Below are 19,204 nucleotides of genomic sequence, written 5' to 3'. Positions count from 1 at the left end.
ATTCCATGTTACTTAATGATGATGCAGAGAAACTAAGATAGGATCTAGTTCAACACTGGTGAATCCCGCTTTTGATCTCAGTCTAATTAAAACTTTTTTCATGTATGTGGGTCACTATGAAGTTACAGAATACAAGGAAAAGTCATTTTGCAGGGTAAGCATATGGTTAAGTGCTCTCTGAAATAGCCATGATCTCCTGGAACAAGAATGAATCAGAAGGAGAAAATACTAAGACTGAAAAAAATCCCCACTGTGATAAAATAGTCCCATCTTCTCCCTACCAGCTGCCAGAAGATGCTACCCATGGGATCCTGCATCACACATATACATCTGTGAAGAACTTGAACATAATTTATTTCTTGATTTAAAGTTCTGCTGTGGTGGAGTTCTGGCACTGAGTTAGTGATGCCAGTGATTACTTATACTGTCAGAGAACTTAAAAGTGCCTTGGTTCAGCTGTTGTTCATCATTCTGATTATTAGAAAAGAAAGTGTAGCAAATCCCAATGCCTTTTAGGGACAAGTAAGTAGGCTAAGAGGAATTCTTTGAACACAGAGCACAATAACCTATCCCTCTCCCCCATTTCCTCTCTGATCTCACTTTTTAAAATCATTAACTCTTTAGACATGGATCTGTTCCTCTTGTTTTAGATCTAAATTATCCTGCATGCTCGGGCAGTTATATTAATAAAAGTTGATATTTAAGTCCAAGGCTCAATGCTACTGCCCTAAATCAGGACAGAGCCCTTGGAGATCAATGGCATGAAAGAACATTAATTAATGGAGTAGTGGAAGTCTGCTGAGCTCCCAGTAACAGCTTTACTCTGAAGTGATCCACCCTGTACTTGTTCCATATGTCTGCTGCACGGGATAAACAGGCTGCCAGACTTCTCCTGGGTAGTTAAAATTCAATATTGTTCTATAAATTTGAAATGTGATGTCAGATCAAAGAATCCAAAGCTACCCAAGGAGCTTACTGCAAGCACTGCATGCTAAGTGCCTACTAGTTCTCCCAGTCTGACAGACAGATAGCTTCTACCAGCACACACACAACTAAAAAAGAAAGAGAAGTACTAAGAGGCAGGTGTAGGGACAACGCTCTACTGAATCATCCATACAGTCTCCAGTGGTAACAAATATGTAGATAGTATCAGATCTCTTCTGCTGTTTTTAGTGTTGGGCGTACTGAGAGCAGTCAAAAAAACAGCACATCACTGTAGTTTAGCATCTTTAACATGACACCTGCCCTGCAGTTCTGTGGCACTGAATAACAATGAATTCCCACAGAGAACAAATAACAAAGAGTCCTTGTGTTAATGTTACTCCTGAGCTGGCTGTTCTGCACTGCATGTACTCAATGGACCTACTCCTGCTCTGGAGACTCATTTTTGTCTTTGAAAGAAGATGCAGTGACACCCTGGCACCTGAAAAGCTGGTGGGGACTTTGCCAGAGCTCTGCATGAGGCAGTGGGTCTGGGCAAAACAATGACCCAATTCTATCAGCCATGTCTTTGTAGGTGCACTTCAGTCAGATATTGGTTTGAGTATGTGTACCACTTATCAAAGGGTCTATGCCGACATCAAGTGAGCTTAAAAAGAGACCTTTACTACTGCAACAACAAAAAATGGCTTGGATGACTCATGTGGTGCTTTGGGAAACCACACCAACTATTTTATAAGTTGATAGAGAGAGGTAACCTTTCCTCCCTTACGTGTCTCCTGAAATTGAAATAATTTAAACGCATCAGTACAGTTTTCCTGGATTATCTTTATTTTTACCTTCACACACAAAAGAAATCTTTAAACCACATGTGATAAGATATGTCAGTTACTGAGATGTTATTTTATGTGACACTTTGTTCCATCTCTTCTGTTCCCTTCCTGACCTATCTTTTCTTTTTACAACAATTGCTCACTGGATTTCTCCTTTAGTTCTTTCCCCGTTCCTCTTTAAATTATCCTCAAAGTAATGACTCATACCACAGGTCCAAGTTCTAATCCAACATTTAAAATCACCACAATGGCAAGATTTTTTTCCCTGAATATATTTGACATATCAAGTAGGAAAGGTGAGTACACAGCTTCCCATCATTTAATGGGAAGAATTTAAAAAAAGGAGCTGTTGCCGAGAAGACTGAAAATAATTGCCACCTCTGCCTAACTTTCTCCCTGAAAAAGATTACTTATGTTTAGGTATGTGAGAAAATTAATTTTAACAAAAAGATTGAAATGCAAATTAGGGAGTGTACCTAAAGTCAATGGCTACTTATATAAAATAGATGTGTTCAGCTCAGCAGGACACAATAGAATTCAGAGGATTTCAGGAACAAGGCAAGGCTGCTCTGGACTGTTGGTGATTATCTCTAAGAGCTCAGCAAGGACTCTCTGCTCCCAGAGGATTGTGGGGAAATGCATATTGTATCAGGGATTCAACTGGTTTAACTTTGGTACCCAGGCAGGAACTAGAAAATACTCAAAAATACTAAGCAATTAATTTTTTGAGAAGTAAAAAGAAGTAGTGACCGTATGTGTGTCAAAAACAAATTAGGCCAAACTACTTCACATTATATTTATTTATTTATTTATTTTTAAATAGATTTGGAGAATCGTGTAGAAGCAGGAGATCCAATCTGTTTAGTAAATTATGGATCCAGTTTTAATTAAGCTATTGATGTTTTCCCAGTTGACAGTCTCACAGAAACTAGGAGAATACTATTCAGATCCCTGTTTATGGTGGTTCAACCTGAGCTCTTGTGCAAATCATTCTTTTTCATAGGTTATTTTGATAATTGAGAGACAACATGACCAGCTGAAGTAAACTCTGGAGGGAAGTGTAAAATGTTTGAATGACATCAGCCTTGAAAACGTTCTTCATGAACTGAAGAGATGATCTGAAAACTGATGAAATTCAGTAAAAATTGGGAGCCAAGTGCTGGACTTGTGGAAGAAAAATGGGCAAACACAGAATGGCTAATGCCTGTATTTCTTAAACAACTATCAAAAGGAACATGGAGAGCATAGTGAAACACAGATTAAACTTGAGTTGAAATTGAATGTTGCAAAATTGACAAATGTCCTTCTTAGTGATACTGAGCAAGGTTTTGTCTAATCAGGTACTCAGTATTTCCTCATAGATACAGTGCTCACCCAGGTACTCACCTTTATCCAGTACCCATACCTAACGTTAGATTTCTTGATGATTTGAATATCTTGGTTCTCTAGACCTCAATTTGATGAATGGACAAAATAAGCTTGGAAAGACTTTTTGAATATATGTCTATGCAAAAGCAAATAATGCAGTCATCTGTTGAGCTCAGTATTCTGAGTAATGCTGAAGGCTGAAAACCCTTTTGAAAACCATCATTCCATCCTCACTGATAAAATCTATGATCTTGGGAAGAGAGGGTCATGACTGGGCATATAGTTATGAAGATCTTAAATCACTTGTCATATGGCAGTCTAGAATTAAATGTGGATACAACAAAATTTAGCTCTGGTTTCAAATTTCAATTTGTTGTGAAATAGACCACATCTGGATTTTTATATTGACTTTCCAGTCTAATGCAGTCTCAGTGAATATCCTTCATAACTGAGCTTTACTGACCTAAACATGTTAAAATGCTTTGTCTATTTCATTAACCCTAAAGGTATTAGTGCAGTTTTACTGGCTGTTTCCTTGGAAGACTTATGTTTTAGGGCCATTGTTGAGAGTAAATTTTAATTCACTGTGTTCCATGCTTGCATATATTTTCTTTCTCTAATGAATATTGATGCTGGAAAAGAATGTAAGGATTGACCTAGAAATAAATGTATGCCAAACCAGCTTGTACACTCTTACTTTAAACCTCAGGGGACAATAGTCAATGCCACTTCGCTTCATTTTTCACTATACAGGTTAATTAATTTGTGTTCACAAAGAGCTCTAAAAAACTTGGCTAGTAGTGCTCATAAAAGCATTAATATTGCAAATAACTTCTTTCCTGACTATTTCATAGCTTAGAATCATAGACATCAGTTTCAATAGATGGCAGTTTCATAGACAACAGCATCAGGAGGGAAACACGCTGAAACTAGATAGCTTGCTGGCATTCTGGGACAGTTGATTAATACTGAAGATAATTGGGCAGAGGGGTTAGATGCAGTTTTTCTAAAAACTTTCATTCTTTGGTCATTATTGACTTGACTGATACAACCATAAGAAAGGTCTGAAAAGCAACAGCATGTATGGCTCATGTATGCCAGTGTCTTACAAAGAAAGTTCTTGTTGTGGAGCTATTGATCTTCACCTATCGTTTTGGGGTGTTGTGGAGTAACTTATGAAGTCCTTGTCATCTTCACCTTTTCCTATTCACAAACAATTCATAAAGAGTTGAACAATGTTTTCATTGATTCCAGAAGACTGAAATTCAAATGTATCCTAGGTTATTCTTGTTGGGAGAAGGGGTATTCCACTCTGATGCTTCTATTCCTCAGCACTCCTTAGCGAGCCTTTGTGAGAGAGACTGCTGGAGGAGTTGGGATGTTGCTAGTAATTGTCTTCACTTGGGGAGATTCTTGTTCCTTTCTCCAACCTGCATCCAGCTTTCATAGATGTTATATTTTATGTCTATTTAGAGCAGTAGTATTCAGATCTTGCAATAGTTACCTCCAAAGACCACCTGTGCTGCGGAAAAGTTGTGGAAAACAGCATCTTCTTGTCTTCTCAGTAATTCAGGACTGATACAAGCATCTTTGTCAGAACAAGAAACCAAAAAGCTTCAGCACATAACGAAGCTGAAGAAAAGCATCACTGCTTTGCACACAGACTTAGCTCATTTATCAGAACTCACAAGTCTGTTCAGCGTCAGACCTTTTGCATTGGGTTGTGAGACTTGGCCAATGCTATGGGTTACGTGATCCTTGGCCTGGGCTGCCTTCTAGTGGTGTGAGCTCATCTAGCCTCTACTGTTTTCTTTGGACATGGACTTTGACCCTTCTCACTGTGATATCTCTGTTGTTATACTGTCTGTTTTTGTTTTATTTTTTTTTTAATTTATACTGTCTGACATGCAGAACAGTACTTCCATGCAGCTGGTCAGAAACCACCCACGAAGCCACAAGACTGTAAGCTAGTGTACAAAGGCTTTCAACTCTGACCTCTCTTACTCATTGATCATTTCATTGTGTTGTGTTGCTAATCGGCTTCATACTTTGTTCCCACACAATGCAAATTATAGTTCTGGTATGTGCCCAGATACACAAAGGTTTTTACCATTGTTTCAAAAAGCACATAATAAGGTCAGTTAAGTTCCAGGTATTATGTTTCTGCTAAACCCTAAACTGTGGGTTAAGTCCTATCCATGCTGGACTTCTCAAAATGTAACATCATACTAGGATCTATGTAATCAGACAGAAGCCAATCACAAGCCACTTGTGTATGAGGCCCTGCAGATCTGTTGTAAATGTGCATATGTTTGCAGTAGCAGTGTTATTACACCTGCAAAAACCATTGCTCAGTCTAAATGGCCTGATGAAACTCATTTCCTCGTCTGAACTTATCAGCTACTCTGACAGAAGAGTTGGCTTCTTCCCACAGACAGCTTCCCCCAACAGACTTACATAAAGAACTACTTTCCTACTTTTAAACCTAAGTGCTTCACCGCTACAAAGCTTTACAGATCTTTCTTGCTAATATTTTCCTTGGGCGTAAGTGTGGTCTCTGTTCTGTAATATCTCCAGGAAGCTCACTCATATGTAAAGATACACATGAGGTACACCAAGATACAGACATTAAAAAGGTATTAAAATACAGGCTTTAAACTGGCCCAATTATTATTTTATTGCTGTAACCCATTGGTGGGGGACAAAGGACTGCAGAAAGAAAACTGCTAAAAGAAATGGCAGAATGACTTGGTATTTCTTTATATAAAGAAAAATAAACTAACACTTGTCATTGTGCCATTTATTAAGCACTATCTAATTTTTGTTTTGTTGTTCATTTCAAATGCTGAATAACTTCCAGATTGGCAGCAATGAATGGAAGTTTTCTGGCCCACATAGCAACTGAATTCAGAAAGAACAAATGTGTTCGGGCCCAGTAAAACACACTCATCATTGAAGCATCATTGTATGCAGCTTCTCTTGTGCTTATTTAACTTCCCTCTAGTCATACAAAACAGAAACAATGAGATGCGAAGCTGCCTAGTAGCCTTCTTGTAAAAATATTACATTTTCACTTATTTCAGCTATGGAATCTTCAAAACAGACCTTTGGTTTTACACTATCCTTGCTTTTAAAGTAGGTTAAGGTTATAAAAACAATGCTCAGAACCTGTACAGTGAATTACCTCCAAGCTTGAAAAGCACTTTGAATACTCATGTTATTAAGTTTTGGGATGGAGACAATAAAGCAATATTAAAATAAATTTCTTTAGTGAGCAAGTCGGTGGCAGAGTCAGGAATAAATTGTTAGCCTTATCATTTGATGTATTTTAACCGACATTAAATTACAGATCTTCTGAAGAGGAAATTTAACTTCAGTAGAGCTCTGATGTTCTACAGTAGCTGAAAAGCTAGACAGTCATACAGAAGCATTTTCTCACAATTTTCAGTACTGAGCATCTGGTTAAATAATATCTCTGGTGCCTGTTTATGTTGAGTTCTACCCATTCCTGAATCTCAGTAAACATGTAAATATATGCAATAAATAAATAGGTATATTGGAGTAGCTTGGCCACGATCTAATAGGCATGGGCTGTTGTCAGCCAGGACAGACAGCTGGAAGGCTCTTGGCTGACAGTATAAATAACAGATGTTATTGCAAGATGTTCTCTGTGTTGCTTATACATTAATTCAATACTTTTAACAATGTCAATCCTAGTCCAAGAAAGCCTTCTGTAGATGTCTGGGTATTATGTAATACCATTCTAAATGTCTGTGAATGTACTGGTATACACTGCATTGAAGCTTATTATCTGCAAAGCTAAGGTGGTGGCCTTCTTTCTAGAATCACAGAGTCATAGAATCATAAAATCACTCAGGTTGGAAAAGACCTTAAGGTCATTGAGTTCAACCATGACCTAACCATACGACCCTAACAACCCTCTGCTAAATCATGTCCCTGAGCACCACATCCAAATGGTTTTTAACATATTCCAGTAAACAAATTTTTCCTGATATCCAACCTAAACTTCTGCTGGCACAACTTGAGGCCATTTCCCCTTGTCCTGTCACCTCTCACCAGTGAGAACAGACCAGCTCTGCTCTCGCTGTAAGCACCTTTCAGATACTGGAAGAGAGCAATAAGGTCTCCCTTCAGCCTCCTTTTCCCCAGACTAAACAGCCCCAGTTCCTTCACTCTGTACTCATAGGCCATATTCTCCAAGCCCTTCACAAGCCTCATTACCCTTCTTTGGACCGGTTCCAGTATCTCAACATCCTTTCTGTACTGAAGTGCCACAAACTGAACACATTACTCAAGGTGAGGCATCACCAATGCTGAGTACAGGGGCAGGATGACTTCCCTAGCCCTGCTCACCACCCCATTCCTGATACAAGCCAGGATGCCATTGGCCTTCTTGGCCACTTGGGCACACTGCTGACTCATATTCAGCTGACTGTCCATCAGCACACCAAGGTCCCTTTCCATCAGGCAGCTTTCCAGCCACTCCTTCTCAAGCCCATGGGATTGCCTGGAGTTGTTGTGACCAAAATGCAGGACCCAACACTTGGCCCTGTTGAAACTCATACAGTTTGCCTTTGCCCACTGATCCAGTCTATCCAGGTACGTCCATAGTGCTCCTCTTCCCTCAGGCAGATCAACACTCCCTCCCAACTAGGTGTCATCTGCAAACTTACTGAAGGGGCACTCAATCCCCTCATCAAGATCATTAGTAAAGATGTTAAATGGAAGTGGCCCCAGTACCAAGACCTGGGGTACAGCACTCATGACCAGCTGCCAATTGGATTTAACTCCATTGACCACAGCTTTTTTGGCCTAGCCATCCAGCCAATGTTTCCTCCAGTGGAGCATATGCCCATCCAAACCATGGATACCCATCTTCACCATGAGGATATTGTGGGGAACAGTGTCAAAGGCATTACTGAAGTCCAGGTAGACCACACTGACAGCCCTTACCCTCATCCACTAAGCGGGTCACCTTGTCATAGAATGAAATCTGGTTTGTCGGACAGGATCTACCATTCCTAAACCTATGCTGGCTGGGCCTGATCCCCTCCTTGACCTTTACCTGGTCCATGATTGCTCCTGATTATCCTTTCCACAACCTTCCCTGGCACCGAGGTGAGAATGATAGGTCTGTAGCTACCAGAATCATCTTTCCAGCCCTTTTTGAAGATGGGTGTCACATTTGCCAGTCTCCAGTCTGCCAGGACATCCCCAGTTAGCCAGGACAATGGAGAGTGACAAAGAACAACAGAGAGTGGCTTGGCAACCAAATGATGGAGAATGGCTTGGAAACCAAGTGGGATCAGTTTCCAGCACAGTCTACTGAGAAACAAGAACTCCAAGTGTTAAATATTCTCCAGGAGTTGGAGTTGAGAGCTTTCAGCTCTGAAGATTCTTCCTTTCTCCTGGGCACTATGGAACAGCTGGTCATTTAGAGACTGAGCTCTCTCCCTGATGGTGTAAAGCCACATTCCACTAGCAGCTCATGGATAATTCCCTTTTTGGCTCCAATCCCCAGCCAAGCAATTGCTGGAAAATTTATGATTGGCTTAAGGCTACTCCCTGCCAAGTCTGTGGCAAAGGAATGGAGTCACAGGAGGGCATGGTTAGGATGTCCTCCTGAAAAGCCACTAAGTGTCGGGCTTCAGGCTATACAAATATTTGCTAAAGGCTACACTGATGACAGCAAAGGCCTGGAGCAGGCGGGAAGGCTTGGTTATGTGGTAGTGACTGATTGCTGTTGAGAAAGGACCCTGTAAGTACTACCTTGGTGACCCCTTTCCCAGTTTATTTTATCCCTTCTATCCGCTGCTGTGGCTAGTACACAAGCCACAACTTCCTAATGGCTATTGGAGATGGAAAAGCATTTCTTAATCAAAATCTTGCTAACTAATGTTTAAACTCAGCCTCTGCTATGCCACCCCGATACATCCTTAAGGGAAGGTGGCAACACTGTATCCCACAGGAATGCACAATATTCAAGGCTGACTGTGTCATCCAGTCCCTGGCTCAGCCCATATTACATGTGGTGTTTGACCACTTCATGTTTAATTACAAAATTAGGCAATATTTTACAGACACTACAGATATTAGTAAACATGATTCAGTCCTTCCAGTCTATGAAACAGGTTCAGTCAAGGCAAGTTTTTTCTTAAAAGGGGCAGAGGTAGGCTTAGTTTGGAGGTGGTGATCTGAAAGCTCCTGTTCTGCTCCAGCTGTCCCCAGGTCTCTGATAGCCAGATTGTTCCAAATTCTTGGAACAGAGATTAATTGGCTCCTCAAATCTTTAGTCAGTTTAGACAATTTGGATATCAAAACTGTGCACTTGAGCACTGTACAGTCTTGATGAGTTCCAGGCCTTAATTTGCTGAATTACAGGGAAAACAACTTAATGGCATATTATGTATGAAAACCTTCTGGTTTTTTTTGGTGAATGCCTCCTTGTTCTTGAATGAGAACTGTCTGAACAAGAACCCCCTGGCTGCTTTGGATGACACATAATTTTTACTTCTCATCAGGAATGACTTTGTTAGAGAATTAGGGGGTCTACGGAGCAACCAGCTCCCTTTTGGCAGCAGCAGCTGGTGCTGCACTTTGTCCAGGGCCTGCTGATATGACTGCAGTGTGGCCAGATGGGTACCTCCTCTATGCAGCCTGAGGCCTCTTCAAGTTAACAGTCCCGGTCCTTCAGCATCAATTCTGATTAGGTTCTGACATATAACCAAAATGAGAAACTTATAACATTTTTCTATTTTCACACATCTCTACTTGGATACAGTGTAGCAGGAATGATTAGAAGGAAGTCGTGGCCTGATTTGAGCAAGTTGGTGGAGGAAAATATCTGTCCCTGTCTTTAAAGGAACTCAAATGTCGGCTTCCAGAATCACAGAATCACAGAACTGTAGGGTTTGGTAGGGATGTCTGGAGGTCATCTAGTCCAGCCTCCTGTTAAAGCAGGTCTCGTAGAGTAGGTTGAAAAGGAAAGTTTGAGCAAGTGACCTACTGTGAGCCAACCTGTGTAGATTCTATGATATCTAGGAAAGTGTCATGTGTCACGGTTTTGTGATTTTTTTATCAGTTTTCCACATCATAACATCATGTAAAGCACTGGGATATAGTTAATATATAACTGTAGGCTCACAAAATCACTAGGGATGGAAAGGCCACTAAGATCATCTGGTCCAACCATCAATCCATCACCACCATGTCCACTAACTCATGTCCATCAGTGCCACATCTATATGATTCCTGAATGCCTGCAGGGACAGTAACTCCACCATGTCCCTGGGCAGCCTGTTTGTTTCATACAGTGATATTTCCTGTGTGGAATTGTGTCTGTTTAATCTTTTTATCTCCATAAGAAACTAAACAATTCTTAAAGGTAGCCTGAAAGTGAAAAGAAGCATTGGTATAAAGTGCTTTGACGTCAGCAAGAGGCTTTCTTTCAGCAGGACTACAGGGCTACTGCTTTGCCCCTTTCTTAAGGCAGTCTTGAGCTCAGAGTGAGTTTTCCGCTAGTGAATCATCTGTGTGCTCCCAGAGGGCAATTTCAACTAAATCAAACGTGATGAACAATTTTTAGGACTGACAGAAACTGCTTTTCCTAAGGGCAATGTCCTCATCAGGATGACAGTCACAAGGGGACTGAGTTTTAAAACAGGAATGAAGAGCAAATGCTTGCCCAAACACTGCTTTCAGAGTCCTCTGCTTCTCAGAGCTGCACAATTTGGGAGTGCAGCTGCATAGCCAAATGCAAATGAGATGTTAAGTAAGTGGCAGTAGGTAGAAGAATTGTTGTTCTCTGTTATGTAGCAGAGGATATTCCCTTGTCCATAGTGGTGCAGTGGCAACTCCCATTCTTCATTCACCCCCCAGTGCCCTGTGATGCAATGACTGGTATTACACAGGCTCAGCACCTGTGAAAATACAGACCAATAACTTCTGCAGGCTGGCAATGAGTGTGTATGGAAGAGCTTAAGGGTCTGTGCAGCACAATAATTCTGCCAAGCTGGCCCAGCCTGGTGCAGACACCACAGGCAGAAATGGCTTTGCGTGTGCGTTAGGAAAGCAGCTGGTCGCATTTCCCTTCTTTTCAGTGCTCTCAGGGGATGGAGGAGCAGGAGGAAGATGACAGCAACAAAAAGCCGGTGCCGGCATCAAGGCGCAACTCACACTAATCTCACACCAGAAGTGATGCTATCCACTGCGCCAGGAGAAGCCACGTGATCAAATACGAAATGATCGCAGGTCACTTCGCTGCTCAGGGGTGTTTGTTTGGCTTGTTGTCCTTCAAGGCTTGAAGAAAAAATATCTCATACAAGGGTTGGTCTGGTGAGAGCAGCACGGGAACAGCGGCTCTCTGCCGTGCAAACTGCCTCCCCCTACTTCCACCTCCTCCTGGCAGCAGACAGGCACAGCCAGCTGCGTTGCAGCCCGGGATCAGCAGAGAAGCGATTATCCAGTGCTGGCTCCCGCAGCTCTCTTGCGAGCCCTAGTGACAGCAGCACCTGCCTGCAGCACTCGCCTGGTGGAGCAGTGAGCTCTTGCTGGGAAACAAGGGAAAATGCGGCGTTTCTGTGCTGCTGAGGCTCCTTTTCCAGTTGTCCTCACCCTCTTCCATCGAGGTGATGAAAGCAGCGGTGAACACCTGTGACCTCTGCTAAAGTCTGCACAGTGTAGAGACTTTGTGTTGCCTCACAAAAAGAAAGGGTTCGGGGCAGTAATACAAAGGAAAAGACAGAACTATTCGAAATTAAATACGTATGTGTATGCATGTATATATGTGTGTACACACATTTCTTTCAATGACATTCCAAATGCCAGAACATTTGCACTCAGCAGATAGCGGTGCCCTTTCACTATGAAGTCAAACACGTGCTTTAACCCCATGGGAACCATTGTGATATACGAGGATGGGCACCTTACCACTGTCCTGAACAGGGCTGCAGTTCCCAGCCGAGAGCCTTTCTATTAGACCTCAGAGAAGAAATATTCTGATGGCCTTGTGAGTTTACTTTTGCTGCTGTTGTTGTTCCAGAGGCTTTTCCTCCTTTTGTTTCTTATTATTTTATTTTATTTTTTATTTTATTTTATTTTATTTTATTTTATTTTATTTTATTTTATTTTATTTTATTTTTTATCACTACTCCTCATACACCTTCCTCTCTAGACCTCTCACCATCTTTGTCATTCTTGTAGCCCTCCTTTGAACACTTGATGCTTGATGAACCCCAGCCCAGAATACAAAGAACATTTCAAAATTCAGTGAATGCTTCATTTATCATTCCTGGAACAGAACAGAATTATTTTTTAATCTGAAAACTGGAAGTAGTGACCAGTAGATATTGCTGAGGTCTCCCTGTGCATGTCCATGCTGAACATTCCTCTGCCCTAATGAGATGAGCTGACGAGCCAGGTTGTGTGCTTCTTCAAATCCAGCAAGAGCAAGGAGAATTACTGGGAGCTGGTTGATTATTGCTTCTGGAGTTTCTGAGCAATGGAGTTTATCTCAGACTTTTCTCTCTCATCTAATGAAGCTAGAATGAAAATGGTGGGGGAAGGACAGAAACCAGGCTCAAGCAAGGACTGAAAGCACATATAGATATATATACATGTTTATGTTTCTACATGCATACATGTGAATATACAGCTAATTTTTATATTCGTCTTTGGGAGTTACTTTAAATCTAGCTTATTTAGTTTGTTGACATGAAGTGCATGCATATAAAAGTTCTTTTCCCATGTATTAGTGGCTACTGTATTTATATTTATACCACAGTAAGTTAAAGCAGCATTTGCCAAAAAGATGTACTCTGAATATAACAACATTCATCTCTCAGTCTTTTTTGAATAAATAGACAACTTCCATCTAGCTAGTGCTAGGTCTGCAAATGTGAGTTTTGGTCATGGGCAGCTTCCAGAACTGATAAGGCTGTGAGTTCAGAGTTTCTATCTTGTTGCCTGCCAGCTCCTTTTCTTATTGACATTGTCTGGACTAACTGTAGGAACAGAGCAACAAATCTGTTTGCCCTGGATTTCTAATTGCTGCAGTCTGGCAAGGGTACTCAATTTATCCTCGAGAGTGAAATTTAGGTAGTTTTGAGACAAAGCAGTTGAACACAGGCCTCATTCTTCTTTTAGTACAGATGGAAAGGAGTCTCCCACTGATACATAAACAAGGAAAGTTGGATACATGTACAGCTGTGGATATACCTCAGTTTAGGTTTAGGCACCACTGCCCAAGTAGACAGGAGAGGAGGGGAGAGGAGGGGAGAGGAGGGGAGAGGAGGGGAGAGGAGGGGAGAGGAGAGGAGAGGAGACATGTAAGGTGACCTTTACTATAGTAAAGTCTGAAATTTTATCATCTTTAAAAACGGTATATACAAGTACAAATAAACATATGTACCCAGAGATGTAGGTTAGAGATTAGGAGGAAGTTTTTCACACAGAGGATGGTGACACACTAGAACAGGTTACCCAAGGAGGTTGTGTATGCCCCATCCCTGGAGGCATTCAAGGCCAGGCTGGATGTGGCTCTGGGAAGCCTGTTCTAATGGCTGTTGACCCTGCACACAGCAGAGGGGTTGTAACTAGATGATCACTGTGTTACTTTTCAACACAGGCCATTCTATGATTCTGTGATTTTATGATAAGAGATTCTGATGAGGAGGGAATAATGCTTAGCAACTTGCAGTAAACCTACTTACATGCATTACAGACACCAAACTGGTAGCTGTATTAAGGGTGAGAGTTAGGGTTCATATCCTTTCTTTGCTGCCAGGGAAACCTAGGAACTACTCTGAAATAACAATAAAATGTCCATTAACAGAATGAAGAGCTGCTCACATAGTCAGCTTGTTGATTTAAAACTGTTTTTGGCTCTGTTCCTCTTGTGGGATTTGTGCTTCTACTAAAATTAAATCTAGTACAGACACTTTGGTGTATTAAGTCACAGTTTATTATAAAAAAACTACTGCAAAATATGAAATACTGTCTAAACTACTCTTGTTATCATCCATTATTTTGTCTGTTCATTAGCATAAGGTTTCATGTGGTTATGATAAGCTGTCGCCAGCTTCCAAGGCAATTTGCTAAGTAGGTGTGGGCCTGGCCAAACATTTCTAGATCTTGTACTTCACCAGGTGATTTGGGTGGGCCTTTAGATTTTTAACACAGAGCTTTTGTGTTTTTTCCCCCCTACAAATGAGTTATTTCTGAGTTCTTACCTTCCCTCCTAAGCCAGGTTTTTTCAAGTAGCCAGATGGCTGTTAGAAAATAGGAAGGCCTGTAGGTGGTCTTTATGATTAATATTTTAGGAGACTGGTACTGCTGCTTATTTGATGGTCTAACAGAGACTGCATCAGGCTCCAGAAAACATGCAATTAATCCATAAAAAGGAACTGTAAATATAACTGTGCATTTTAAAAATGATTTTCATTTTGATGCAGTGTAAGAACAAGGGATTTTAATACGTGTAACTTTCTGAAGCTGATAGTAATGTCCTTTTGTACCTTCAGTTAATAAACAGAATGAACCAAATTGGTCTTCTGAAGTCATATTTATAAACTGATCACTAGTAAGCAAGCTGTTAACAAATTGGACATGCGAGCAGTACTGTATTAATACACTTACAGGATGAGAGAGTTCTTATTTACGGGTAAGTATTCACAACAACAGTAGATGAACTTTAAAAACTGTTTCATAGTCCTCCCCTGCACGGGTACTCACTCTGTGGAGCACCTAACAGCTGCCCAAATTAAACCCATGGCCAGATGGTCAGTCCCATAAGTGGGCAGTATAGAGAAAGACTAATGTGCTAAAAGGAGTGAAGTAATGCAAAATGAAGCAGATGGTATAAATCTTTGAACCTTACTGGAAGAATCAAGATGAAGGCAAAGTAAGGAACTAAAGCAAACTGCTTTTTGGAGCTTTTAATGAATCTTATTCTGCCAGATTACAAAACATGAAGCCTCCACTCCTCTGACATCTATATGGATTCCTTTTATAAAAGTAAGAATTTTGGAAGGAGTGATGGATTTACGATTAAGACAAATAGATGTAGCATTTATTTAATGAAAAAAGTCTATCTCTAATTTAAGACAGTGCACATTCCCAACATATTGCTTATAGTATTTTCAAAGATGATTTCAGGAAACAAAATGTACAAATAGTATTTGCTCTTAAAAAAGACCCAGGTATAGCAAAAGACAGAAAGAGGTAGAGAACACACACCAGACCTACTGTTGCCATCTGAACCATTCAGTAATTATGCAGTTATCTTCAGTGAACACCACTGTTCCTGAGAGTCAGTTAGAACTGATTGTTAGGTCTTTCTGAGACATTTGGTTTCAGAGCAGAACTAATGTTAAAAAAAACATTTTACCTCTTAAATACAGTTTCATACATTTGTTGTTTTTTAGACTACTGCTTAGGTTGCAGTTAAGTTTTGATGTTAACTGCTAATAAATTGCACTACTGGCTGTGGCTTAACAGGAGTCTCAAACATGTCTCAAACAACGGTTTCAAGTAGAATAATCTCACTGAAGCCAGTGTAAGGACCTGTATACTAGTAACAGGCATGTTTGTGGCAGGTATATCTAGATCAAGGTGTGACAGCCATTTTACTCAGTGGATTGTTTCTGGCTCATCCTATAGCATGGATATTCATTATAGCTGCCCTCTCAGAGAAAACAATTTTGAAGTCTTGTTGAAGACCAACATATAGATGCCATCTATGAACAGGCTGAAGATATCAGTTTTGTTTGTTCTTCTAAGGTCCCCTCAGTCTTCTAGAAGATTGTTTATCCAACAGCCATTTGAAAGATCTCCAGGTTTTCAGTCTAGGAACATGTAGGCATGCTAGAATTGAGGTTAAAGATGCTCCTTAGCGTAGAGTATTAAGATTTCATGAGAATAAGTATAGGTTGTGAGGGGAAGGCAAATGCCATCTGTCTAGCCTGAAAGCTTGAAAGACTGGATATTATAAAAATGACTCATCAGGCAAAATTTTGGCAAAGAATTCCTGTTATTTTTCAGATATACAGACACCTCTTTCCTGCTGTGAAAGAATAAGTGATGTGGTGTTTAAATACTGCTCTCCTGTGACACTCTGCCATATAGTGCAAATTCAGTACAAGACTACTCATGGAATGAACAGGTAGAGAAGACCCTGAAGAGTTTAGATCTCCAGTAATCAGTGTGCATCACAAGTCAGCAAGCATACATTTAGATGTATACTCTATAATGCATGCAGATTATATCCAACCATACCTAACTGATGAATGCAGTGCAAAACAGGTGGTACACAACACTTTCTGAGGCAGACATATGGAAGCAAAACACTCCTTGAATTTTACTGCACAGTGATCAACTCTTTCAGAGAAGAAATTAAGCCATTGATACCACATACTTACATGTCTGTTTTATAGCAGGGTACTTAAAAATCCAATAAATCAGAGCTCTAAGATGATTAGTGTATGAACTAGAAATATCAATTAAATATGACAGCCTGTATCTCACTCTGAAACCCACTTTTTCTTCTCTAGAAATGATTGTTTCAGTTCAAATTTGCAAACTGTCAACTTTGCTGGAGAAGTCCCTTCTTTCAGTGTTCTTCAGCATATTATTTTCGGTGACGTGTGTTACACTGTAATAGTAAAAACATTATCTTGATAACAGTGCTCTGTGGATGCTCTCCTGAAAAGTCAATTTTTGTCATCCACAGTTCTACTGTCTCTTAGCAACCAGAAGGATATCCAGCAAAATTCTAAATATTATCATGTCAAGGAGATCAAAACACAAAATGCACACTGAAATTGTTGGGGAAAATTCCTCATCTCTTTTTTTGTTTATTTGTTTTCCCCTTACTTCAGTGACAGGTGCAGAGGAAATTTGTAATCTTAGAGAATTCACACTGTATTCTGAGGATCTAGAAGATCCCTGCATGGGTAGCGACATTACACGTTTTCGATCAGCGATGGATGAGGATTGAGGAAGGTCTGCTGAAAATAGGACTAAGTTTTTATACAGCGCCTCCAGTACTGTCCATGATGTGATCAAAGATTTTGCTCATAGAGGTCAGTGAAACATTGCTTAGTAGAATCACAGAGTCCCAAAAACACCTAAGGACCATCTGGTTCACACTCCTTCTGGATTATGTTCAGCTAGAGAAGGCTGTGCAGGCCCATGTCCAAGTCATTTCAGACTATCTTTTAGCAGAGAGATCCAACCTCTCTGGACAAACTATGTCAGTGCTCTGTCACCCATAAGTGTTATATATAGAGCAACACTAAGACTAAGTGCCTCAGAGAAGCAGGATGTAGTAATAAATATGTGTTGAGAACAAAAATTTGGAAGGACTCGTTCCCACTGTCCTAACCTATTGTTACCACCATGAGATTTGACTTTCTGAATCACAAAGGCCACTCAATGATTCTGTTTCACATCCATGACTGAGTTAAAAATATATTTTTAGAGAGGCAGAGTGGCACAGAACATGCATTTAAAGTCAGGTAGATATTCAATCAAAGGCTTTTCATGCTGAATTATCCATAAAAACAATTTTACTTCTAGTCTGATTTTCCTTAGCATTAGAAGAGATTGTATTCTGTCTTTTTCTATTACACTGAATAATCTTTATAACAGCTATCATCCCCTTGTGGGAGCATTTATACTCTGTCATCAAATCATTCTCTCTCCTTCCTTTTTGTCAAGTTGCTCTATTGATCTTATCGACCCTTCCTTAGACTGGTCTCAAAATTTGTTTCTTAGAAAATAACTAAAACAATACAATTTCCACAGACTTTACATATTGTAGAATCCCTCATTCTCCAAGTGAAAATCTCATCTGTGACTTCAGTATCCCAGCAGTGAGCTTCCCATGCAAACATAATACTGTCTTACTTTTCTGATTAACATTTCCTTGCTACAGCTGTGTGTGAGGCTTGCTCTCTTTAGTAATTTATTACAAAAAGAGTCAGCTGATTACCGTTGGAGAAGTCTGAGATGCCTTTTGTCAAACACAGTTCTTCATTATGAATGTCACTGTGATAAACCTTTATGTAGCCAGTGTTAAATGACATATTGCACGAGTCCATCTTCCATATGTTATAGATCACACTGCATAATTCATTTTCCCTTAACTAAACTCATCAGTTTTTTGGTCTTTCTCTATCGTTATTTTTGCTACCTTTTTCTTCTTCTTTTTCTTCTTTTTTTTCTTTTTTATTTCTTTTTCTTTTTCTTTTCCTTTTCCTTTTCCTTTTCCTTTTCCTTTTCCTTTTTCTTTTTCTTTTTCTTTTCCTTTTCCTTTTTCCTTTTCTTTTTCTCTTTCTCTTTCTTTCTCTTTCTTTTTCTTTTTCTTTTTCTTTTTCTTTTTCTTTTTCTTTTTCTTTTTCTTTTTCTTTTTCTTTTTCTTTTTCTTTTTCTTTTTTTCTTGTTGATAGCTAGCTATCATAGAGTATAAGATTAGAATGGACCTCAGTAGGTCATCTAATCCATTCCTCTGAACATGTGTAATTGATCTATAAGAAAAGTCCCAAACAGGTGAGACTCATTGTCCATCTGACTGAGGACACTCCACTTTCACAGCTAACAGGGCACAGAGGCAGGGGAAGGTATGATCAGTATTTCCATATGTCTATCTTGAATTGTTGGTGTGATTGATCAGTTATCTACTTAATGCATCACCTGGAGATGGTCTTCAGTGCCAGCCTTGAGCAAAGTTCTAGGTCATGCTCTTGAGGCTGAAGGCTTTTGGTAGCCTACCATAAGTGCAGTTGTCCTTTGGCACTCTACAGATGTGGGTGGCAGAACTCAAGGCAAACATACAGATCTCTTAGGTTGTGTTTCAGAAACCAGTGGATGAAGCAGGCAAGATTTTCTCTGAGAGAAGATGGTTGAACAGAGTCAGCAGCTGCTGTTGTGGAAGACTATGAAGACTATGTTGGCATCACACCAAATGTCTGTGCAGGGGCACTACCATCTTAGGACGCACAACAGATGAAAATCATTATATTACCTACTTAAATCCATGTGACTGA

The 19,204-nt window shown here is 40.1% G+C and overlaps 1 long non-coding RNA gene across 1 annotated transcript; it reads left to right on the top strand.

Moving 5' to 3' along the window:
- The first annotated feature begins 12,083 nt into the window (after positions 1–12,083).
- Positions 12,084–12,747, top strand: LOC107310555 (uncharacterized). Its single transcript, XR_001553636.3, has 2 exons — positions 12,084–12,168; positions 12,603–12,747. It is a non-coding gene; the product is annotated as an uncharacterized LOC107310555 (long non-coding RNA).
- The last annotated feature ends 6,457 nt before the right edge of the window (positions 12,748–19,204 follow it).

This window comes from Coturnix japonica, chromosome 2, assembly GCF_054131305.1.
Source record: "Coturnix japonica strain WE chromosome 2, WE-NBRP24, whole genome shotgun sequence".
Classification (NCBI taxonomy): Eukaryota; Metazoa; Chordata; class Aves; order Galliformes; family Phasianidae; genus Coturnix; species Coturnix japonica.
This window is presented reverse-complemented; position numbering and strand designations above follow the sequence as displayed.